The sequence below is a fragment of the Psammomys obesus genome, unplaced genomic scaffold, assembly GCF_907164565.1.
Source record: "Psammomys obesus unplaced genomic scaffold, mPsaObe1.curated_primary_1811, whole genome shotgun sequence".
In the NCBI taxonomy this organism is placed as follows: Eukaryota; Metazoa; Chordata; class Mammalia; order Rodentia; family Muridae; genus Psammomys; species Psammomys obesus.
The window spans coordinates 23,122,612-23,132,056 of record NW_026585644.1 but is presented as its reverse complement, the minus strand read 5'-3'; the positions used below and the strand labels follow the sequence as shown (position 1 = coordinate 23,132,056).

The following is a 9,445-nucleotide window of genomic DNA, read 5'->3' as shown; positions in this document are numbered from 1 at the left end:
GGAAGCCTCACTGATAAAAGATACATTCAGGAAATGTTGGAAGGCCAGGCTGCAGGCAAAGGCTTTTAGGCAGAAGAGTGACTGTAAACTCTGTGCATAGAAGTGGGCTTGGCTTATCTGTGATGAATGGAAAGGGAGAAGAACCATAAATAGTGTTAAGATGTCCTACGTGGGTGTTACTAAGAGTGCTGGTAGAACAAGAAAGAAACGATGGGTTGTAGAACAAGCTTGGGATGCCTGTGGGCTGGATATCAAAGTGCATGCACTAAAACTCTCTAATATGCTGGGCTCTGAGAATTACAGTGGCTACACTCCTGTATGCTGCTCAAAGACTATTCCAATGTTTTCTGAGCTGCATAATAGAGAATGCACATCAAAATGCTCATCAACTGCCATGCTCTATGCTTTTAGACTCTGAGTCATCACTTGTTCCAGATCTTCTCCTCTAAGGTAAACCTTTAGTTCCTGAAAGTAATTAAGCCCTTGACTTTAGCCTTTGAATGTCCCTACTATCTGACACAAGATCTGTCCATTCAGCTTAAAATGACTCTGTTTACCACCCCTCTTCAGTGCTCTTGACCAATGATGCTCTTATTAATAATTTACTCTAGTACAACTTCAGGGAATTCTTTCTCTGTATGGCCTACTGGTTATCATCTTCTCACATCCCCTGCTGGTTGATTGCAAGACAGGGATCAGACAGAATGTTTGTTCTGAGGAGTCCTTTCGAGAAAAGCATCATCCAAGCTCATTGATAGATGTCAGCCTGAGATGCATGCTCAAAGCAGCAGGTAGAGTGATGTGTGAGTTTAGAGAGTGGCAATTTCATTTTGATAGGAAAGCAATATAGTCTCATTGGTTTGTATCTTTAGAAATGACAGTAGGCAGAAGAGATGCAGTGGAGAAAGTACAAAAGAAACCATCCTAAAAATGTGGGCATGTCTGAAAGTAAGCGGTATGTTTAAGGGCTGTGAATTACCTTTTCATCTGGTTGGTATTGTCTGGGCAAGAATGGTAGAAGTCATTCAAATGGCATCACAGTGACAGTGTGCAATCTCAAATGCAATGACAAGCTCACTAACAGTTTTTCATATGATTGTAATTGGAATTCTATATGGTCAATTTATTTTAATGGAATTATCTTTCCTACCACAGAGGGCCACTGAAATACACTATCCAGCAGGGTATCAAAGAAGATGCTGAGGCTCATAGCTAAACTTTGGGTAGAGCACAGGGAATCTTATGAAGGAAGGGGGAGATAGAAAGACCTGGAGGGGCAGGAGCTTCACAAGGAGAACAACAAAATCAAAAAATCTGGGCACATGGGTCCTTTCTGAGACTTATACTCCAACCAAGGACCATGCATGGAGATAACCTAGAACCACTGCACAGATGTAGCATATGGCAGTTCAGTGTCCAAGTAAGAGGAACAGGAACTGTCTCTGACATGAACTCAGTGGCTGGCTCTTGGATCACCTCCCCCTGATCGGCCACATAGGAGGACAATGCAGCCAGTCCTTATGAAACCTGATAGGCTAGGGTCAGATGGAAGGGGAAGAGGACCTCCCTATTAGTGGACTTGGAGAGGGGCATGGTTGGAGATAAGGGAGGGAGAGTGAGATTGGGAGGGAATGAGGAAGGGGGCTACAGCTGGAACACAAAGTGAATAAACTGTAATTAATATAAAAAATAAAAATTTAAAAATTTGTTTGAAAAATAAATGAGACTTTGGATTATGCCCTGCAGGGGAAGTCACAAGTTGCACATTTGACATACATTGATGCTTACTGTATAGTAGAAATGTATCTAAATCTCTGGAAGAAGAGATAGCTTTAGTTAATTCCTACAAAAGGCTAAACATGTGGAATCACTATGTTTTTTATATCACAAGCAAGGGCACTGTCACACATAAAGGAAACATGATGTGTGAGCATGAGAATCATAAAGTCAGGACTGAAAGGGGCCTCATGGGATGGGAAAGCTCAGAGAGAGGTGGTGCTCATATTTCACAGTGTCAAGACAAATTAGGGTCAGAGTAGGGACAAGATCCTGGTCCTCTGGCTCTAGAGTCCAGAGTAATGTTGTAATCAGCATCATTGGACTGCATGTTAACCCATGTTCTATGTCTTCATGCCCTTCTGTCAAGCTATTAGATGAAGTGGAGGGAAGCGTTTTTCTCTGTAACCTGAGACATCTTCAACACTCTCAGTGACGACTGACATGCCACCATCAGTGATCAACTCACAGTGATGCTCTAAAATTAGAACAAGCGAAAATTTACAACATCTTCAAGTCTGAGCCACCCAGAGATTGTCACACCCCACTGCTTCTTGCCCCACGGGAAGAAATATGCTCTCTTGTCCTGGCACCTGAAGCTAGTAAAAGAAGGCTCAGGGCAGAATGTGTAGGCACAGCATAAGATTTTCGGTTGTTTTAAATTTAGAGTTGGCACTGGTTTCTGTCTATTTCACGAATTTCAGTTCCTTCCATCCCTCCCAGGACACTGTGCTAAGGCCAACTCACCCACATGTGTAGCCCTGCATGATACATTAGTGACAATTTTATATAACTTCATCACATGGAGCCTTTGCTCTTGTGGCTTGTCTTCTATTTTCCTTTAATTTTTTTTTTTAAATTGCATAGGGTCTTGTCATTCCTAAGAATTCTGAGATAAGATAAGAATTCTTATCTCAGCTGATAATGAGCTCAGCTTTTTAGCAAAATTATTTATGTTAATGTATTGTTTGAGAATTTTGTATATGTATATTTCATACATGTACATAAATGTTTCTTCCCTCCAATACCCTCTGTATCCCCCAACTTTTCCTTCTCAGACCGACTGAGTTCACTGCTGGCTGTGTGTGCATGGGTGCAAAACCATGTACTGGACATAGGTATCCTCTCAAGGACTGTATCTCCAAACAAAAATTTGTAGCAGAGAATGGATGCATTTGCTGTAACTGTGGACCCTGTCATTTGTAGGATCTGTAAGCATCATGAGGTGACAGAACACCTGAGTTCTAGGCCAGATCTCATGTCACTTACTTATGAAAGGTCCTTGTAACCTCCTCTGTTAGGTAAGTTACCCGCCAAGAGGTAGAAAATTGTAGGAAGCATCTCTTTCATATCCAGTCTGTACTGTCAGAGTTCAAGCTTCTGGTGCGTTGTCGTAAGCTCAGAGAGTCAGAGTCCTCGTTTCTGTCAAAGGAGTTTGTTTTAGACTGCCTTAGAGATGAGGTAACTCAGAGGGAGAAAAACTGGAGCCCAAAGCTGTGGGCTGAGACATGGATTCTGACACTTCTGTGAGCTTCTCACACTGCCTTGCATGGATCTCCTGGATTTCTGCATCTATAAATAAGTAAGATGGCCAGTTGGTTGCTCTGTTGAAAATGCCATTTGTTGGATAAACAGTCTCATATAAGACCCCTGTGCCCAGACCATGTATGACTATAACCTAGAACCTCTGCTCGGATGTAGTCCATATTAGCTCATTAACCAAGTGGGATCCCTAGTAAGGGGAACAGGGACTGTTTCTGACATGGACTCATTGGCAGGCTCTTTGACCTACCCTCCCCCCCCCCTCCCCAAGGGAGGAGCAGCCCTGCTAGACCACAGAGGAGTACTTTGCAGCCAGGTCTGAAGATACCTGATAAAACAGGGTCAGATGAAAGGGGAGGAGGTCCTCTCCAATCAGTGGGCTTGGGAAGGGGCAGGGAGGAGATGAGGGAGCGGGATACAGCTGGGATACAGCTGGGATACAGAGTTAATAAAATGTAACTAATAATAAAAGTTAAAAAGAAAGAAAATGCCATTTGTAAAGGCAGCTCAGGCTTGAAGACAGGGACCTGCAAAGAGGTGCTCTGCAGAACAGTTTGCTGCTAGAAAGATCATAACCAAAATGTCTAAAATGTCTAAAAAGGAATGGAAACTAGGATTGCCTATTGGCCAGCCTGACTTTGGCTGCATATATTTTGTAGACATAAATTCTTTCAAACCAGCTGACACTGACACACCCTGTGTTGTGGAAGTGGAATGCAGTGACCATGGGCCTCTTTTCACTGAATTAAAGTTCTCCCAGGGGGCTGCTAAACCAGAGTAAATTCAGATGGATTTGTACATATAAATTGAAGTAACTTTGTGTTTCTAAGTATCGGGGATCTAGTCAACATGATAAAAATGGAAAAAGTTACAAGTTTATGATAATGGACTGCTTTGGTAGTGACCTCCAGGAAATATATGAATCAAACACCAAAAGGTTTTTTTCAGAAAACTCTTTCAGCTAAGCTTAAGAATCCTGGATATCTTGGAATACAACCCAAAGCATGAGGATGTGCCTGGGGACATCAAGGCCTCCAACTGTCTTCTGAGCTGCAAGAACCCTGACCAGGTGTATTTGGAGAACTACGGACTTGCTTATCAGTTCTGCGCAGATGGAGTTCCTAAAGAGTACAAAGAAGACCCTGAAAGTTGCCATGATTGGCACACTGGAGTTCACCAGCATTGACGTGCACAATGGCACGGCTCTATCACAGTGTGGGAACTGGAAATACTTGGTTATTGCAGGATCCAGTCGCTTAGCAGCTGTCTTCCTTGGGAGGATAGCTTAAAAGATCCTGACTACGTTAGGGATTCGAAAATTAAAGAGAGATAATGTCGCAGCTTTGGTGGAGAAGTGCTTTCTTGAGAAAAACAAGCCAGGTGAAATTGCTGAGTACATGGAAACTGAAATTACTAGACTACACTGAAAAAAAACCCTTTATGAAAATTTACATGACTTTCTTTTGCAAGGACTAAAAGCTACAGGAAGTAAAGGTGACAGCCGACTGGATTTTAGTGCTGTGGAGAACGGAAGTGTGAAGACCAAATCAGCCTCAAAGAAGCAGAAGAGAGAAGCGGAAGGGAGCAGTGGGCAGCGTGGAAGTGCTCCCACACAGGTGGAAGAGGCCTCACAGGCTTGAAGTGAGGAGTCCCACCCGAAGAGCAGGACACGAAAGCCCGTCTCAGCCAGAGGCGAGCTGCCGCAGCGCCAACAGCTCAAAGACCGGAAAGCAAGGCCAGGAGTAAATGAGATGCCAGAAACCAACTTTTCTTCCTATTCATTTGATTCTCGTTCTCCTTTTCTATTTTATGTTTTATTTTCAGGAGAGTCTTGTGGGGTTGTACTAATAAGTGAATGGCTATTCTTTTGAAAAACAAACTTTATTAAAACGAACATTTTTGTGTAAAAAGAAACAAGAAATCATAACTCACATAATGTGAGGATAAATACCCACAGTTTAGTGTTATCATGAACACTGACAATCAAAATCTCTTGAGTTACCGTCACACAAAGGGGATTTTTCAGTGTTTGTTACAAGCCAGGAATTATCTGGTTGAGTTTGACATAATTGTAACAAACACTGGACGAAATTGTCACAAACACTGGATGATCTGAAATGAGGGTGTCTTTCGTTGCAGAAATGTATTGTGATGTACTCAATACAAGGCAAGGCAAGGCAGCTGCTAAGATCATAAGCAAGGTGTCCTGGGGAACCTGTAATTAGCTCTTGTTTAGTAAAGTCACATTCATGCTTTGGAGTTAGGACAAGGACATGTTAGCTACACCCGCAGTTCTGTGTTTAAAAAAAAAAAAAAAAAGGAGTCAATGTCCTCATAAATGGATCTATAATCATTGAGATGCTTTCAATAAAACATAATGAAATTTATTATCGTTCCACCTATAAGACTAAGTGGATTTGCAGATGGATAAGAATAGCAGAGCTCATCTCCTTCTCTGAAATTGCCCATCCAGATCTGACCAATGCAGGAGACTCTGGAGTGATTTGCAGCAAATTAGCTTAAGTGACTTAACATCGCCCAGTTCTGCTGGAGACATTTTCCGACGAGTCCGACTTGCTGGGATTTCAAAGTCTGATTTTGTTTCTCTTCTTGAATTTTGAAAGGGCTTTGCGTGATGTAAAGCAGGCCAATAAAACGTAATGAAGTTGATAAGGCATGTAAAGAAAATGAGCTTTGGGGGCCACAAAAATTAAAACTTGATTATGCTTCCAGTAAGGTTGAAGCGGCAGTGAAGAGGCAGGTGGAAGGGGTACATGCGCCACAGACATTGCTCTACATTTGTAGATTGATCTCTCACTGGGTGTTAGAGTCTGAAATGTCAGCAAAGCCTGGCATGTGTCATCAAGAAGAGACCCCAATCCAACCAGAGCTATGGCAGTCTCTTCTGCAGTGACAGTACATATGAAGGATGTGAGACTCGGGAAAGGTGTCTTAGTGTTTTATGGTTGTGGTTCATCAGAGTTGTACTGACTCAGAAGAGTACAGTGTGTTATCAGTGAGTTCAGTAGCTCAGAAGTTTAATGCTGATTTCTTTGAGAGAAAAAAAATTATTGCCAGAGCTTCCTTCCTTCTGGAGGCTCTCTGGTGCTTTTCCCTTCTTCCCCTCTCCAAGAACTAAATTCGTCTCTGGCCTATTGTTTCATTGCATAGTTCTCTTTGTCAAAGTGGGAGAATTGCCTATTTCAAGGTCATCATCTTGATTTGCAACTTTCAGGTTGTGAGTTCTTGTATTTGTAGTCTTGCTCTGGATCCTGAAAACATTAGGGAAAGATGCACTCCCTGGCCTAGGCACATGGCCTGACCACCAGTAAGTGTAATAGCCAGCATTTTCTGGATGCTCACAATGGCAGCAGACAGCCCTCTTGGAATTTTATATGTATCAGCTCATTTAATCTTTGCAATACCAGATACCCGGTGAATTGTGTGCAGTATCTGCAGAGCAGAGACCTAAAAATGGCTTTCAGCCTCTCTGTTTTATCTGCACGTCAATGCAAGATACATCACAACTCTGCCTGTTTATTACTCTACCCCATTTTGCCATGGAGGTAAGTTTCCCCTGTTTCTTATAGGATTACCATCTGAATTGCTTTTAGGGTTTTTTTTTTTTTTTTTTTGTGTGTGTGTGTGTGTTTGTTTGCTTGTTTTTTTATTTTATTTTACTAGTGGTTTACCTAATCCTGATTTGGTCTATAGGAATAATTAAAATATTCCTAAATATTTAAATACAGCCTGCTCACTCTGTATAATGTACCATGTATTATCTGATTCAGAGCAGATCATGGTAGTATACAACCAATTAGGAGGCTTTTCCCTAGGGAAGGTGAATTCTCCAGCTCTCAGAATTTGTTAGCTGCTGTAGCTCTTTCTTCAGGTTTACGGCGCCTTGAGATTTCCTCCTGCCATGTTAGCATGGCTATTGGTGTTGCTGTTTTTCAGGGCTTGTTTAAGCAGCCATGTTGATGGGACTTCATGTACATTATATTTATGTATTTAGGAATGTGTGTGTGTCTGTGTGTGCGTATATGTGAAAGACAAAGAGGTGATGAATTTGAAAAAGAATGGGAGTGCATTAGAGTAGTTGAATGGAGAAAAGTAAATGGGGGCAATGATGTAGTTATAATTTCAAAAATAAAATAATAATTATTAAAATACGTCCGTAGTTTTGGGGCAAAATGATAGTTTCTAGAAATGGCTGTGTCCCAAGCTTCTCAAATGGGAACGTGTTATTGTAATAGGAAAATAAGTTTGCAGTTGAGGTTAAGGATCTTGTTTGTACTTGCATGTGCCTATGTGTGAGCGTGAGTGTGCACGTGCAAATCAGGCACTGTATACACCATTTAATGGGCAGGCTTTCTTACTGGCCCGGAAGCTAGGCTGGCCAGTGAGCTCCAGGAACTGCTGATCCCTACTCCTCAGCTCTGGGATTATAAGCATATACCATTACAGCCAGGTATAGCTCTTAGGGTTTCTAAACCTTTATTTTTATACATATATACAGTGAAATGCAGTTATATCTGGCCATATAGTTATTGTGGGAAACCAAGAAGAATGGCAGTAACCTGTGCTGTTTTGAAGACCTCCGGGGTCTCCTTGACCAAAACCTTGCAGGACGACATCTCGTGTCTCATACCACAGTTTCTATGTAATAGACCATGTCTAAACCATATAGGCTAATTCTGTTGTGTTTTGGAATTAGATTACTAACTTATGGTTTTCCAGAAAGCCTTTTCAGATATCCTTAGGTTTGATGAACCTACCCACTATCTCCCTTTCCCCTCTTCTTCCTACACTAAAACTCTGCTTAATCCTTTAGCTTCCGGGTAACCTTTAACCACTCCTCATTCTTGTCACATGTGTTCCATCCCTCAGCTGGCATCTTGAAGTAGGGCTATGAAAGGGGCACACAGGGTGGGGTATTCTGAAGAGGCTACTGACAAGAGTCTTTTCCTTAGTGGCTACGGATCTTTAAAATGTGATATTTGCCTGGATTATGCATGTAGGTAAAAACTATGAGAATCTGGAGAATGAGATTTGGAAAAGGTGTCATGATAGTGGAATCAGAGCCCACAGTAACATAATAGTTGCTTGAGCCAATGAGCCAAGGAATAAAGCCTGTCAGTAGAAGCTGGAAAAGGCAAGGAGAATGACCTTAGCCTCCAGGAGGCATATATAGTTCTGACTAAATTCTTTCAACCCTGTGAGACCCACATCAGACCTCTGGCCTCCAGCCAGTAAGATAACACAGTGTGCTGTTTAAAGCCATAAGATTTTTTTTTTTTTACAGTAGTGATAGACAGTTAATTTGCCAGATTTTTAAATTTTGCTCAGTGTTAGGAAGACTGTCAAGTTGTCGAATAAACACCCCTGGGTTAGGAAACAAGACACGTGATCCTAAAATTTCAGCCTTACTAAAAGATAAACAGGTAAACTTGGACAATTCACTTAATTTTTTTATGGTAGAAAAAGGTGTGTATTTATAATTAGCCCGCTGGACTCTGTTTAGGTAATCAGAATCGTGCTGACAACATCCAGAGCATCATAATCAGGAGCCAACCAAACATAAGCCTTCTTCTCTTTGTCAGGACTTACCAGGGTATTAACTTTGGCCACATCAGTGTCATAAAGTTTCTTCACAGCCTGTTTGATCTGGTGCTTTTTAGTCTTGATATCCCCTGGTAAGCTAAGAAGGCAGTGCCAAAGGCATCCACAGCCACAAAAAGATCTGCATGTCACCTGCCTTCCAGCGGCTCGGGAGGCAGCCCAAACACCCTTGAAAAGTGCATCCAGGAGAAACAAGTTTGAGCACTATGCCGTCATCAAATTCCCCCTCACTATGAGTCAGCCATATAGAAAAATGAAGACAACAACATACTTGTGTTCACTGTAGATGTCAAGGCTAACAATTCACCTTTTTTTACAGTCATATTTGCAGGATTTTTGATCACACTGTGAACCCCAAAATTGTGCTGTTTACTAGAAAAACTTGTTTCTAGCTATGGCATGGCTCAGCCCAAGCACACATTTTTAAACCAAGACAGGATTAAATAAAATCAACCATAAGTCAAGAGGCAGAGCAAACAACCAGTTGACAGGGAGTGAACATAAG

The 9,445-nt window shown here is 41.7% G+C and overlaps 1 pseudogene; it reads left to right on the top strand.

The window, feature by feature from the left end:
* Positions 1–3,805: 3,805 nt before the first annotated feature.
* Positions 3,806–5,064, top strand: LOC129689716 (serine/threonine-protein kinase VRK1-like; annotated as a pseudogene).
* The last annotated feature ends 4,381 nt before the right edge of the window (positions 5,065–9,445 follow it).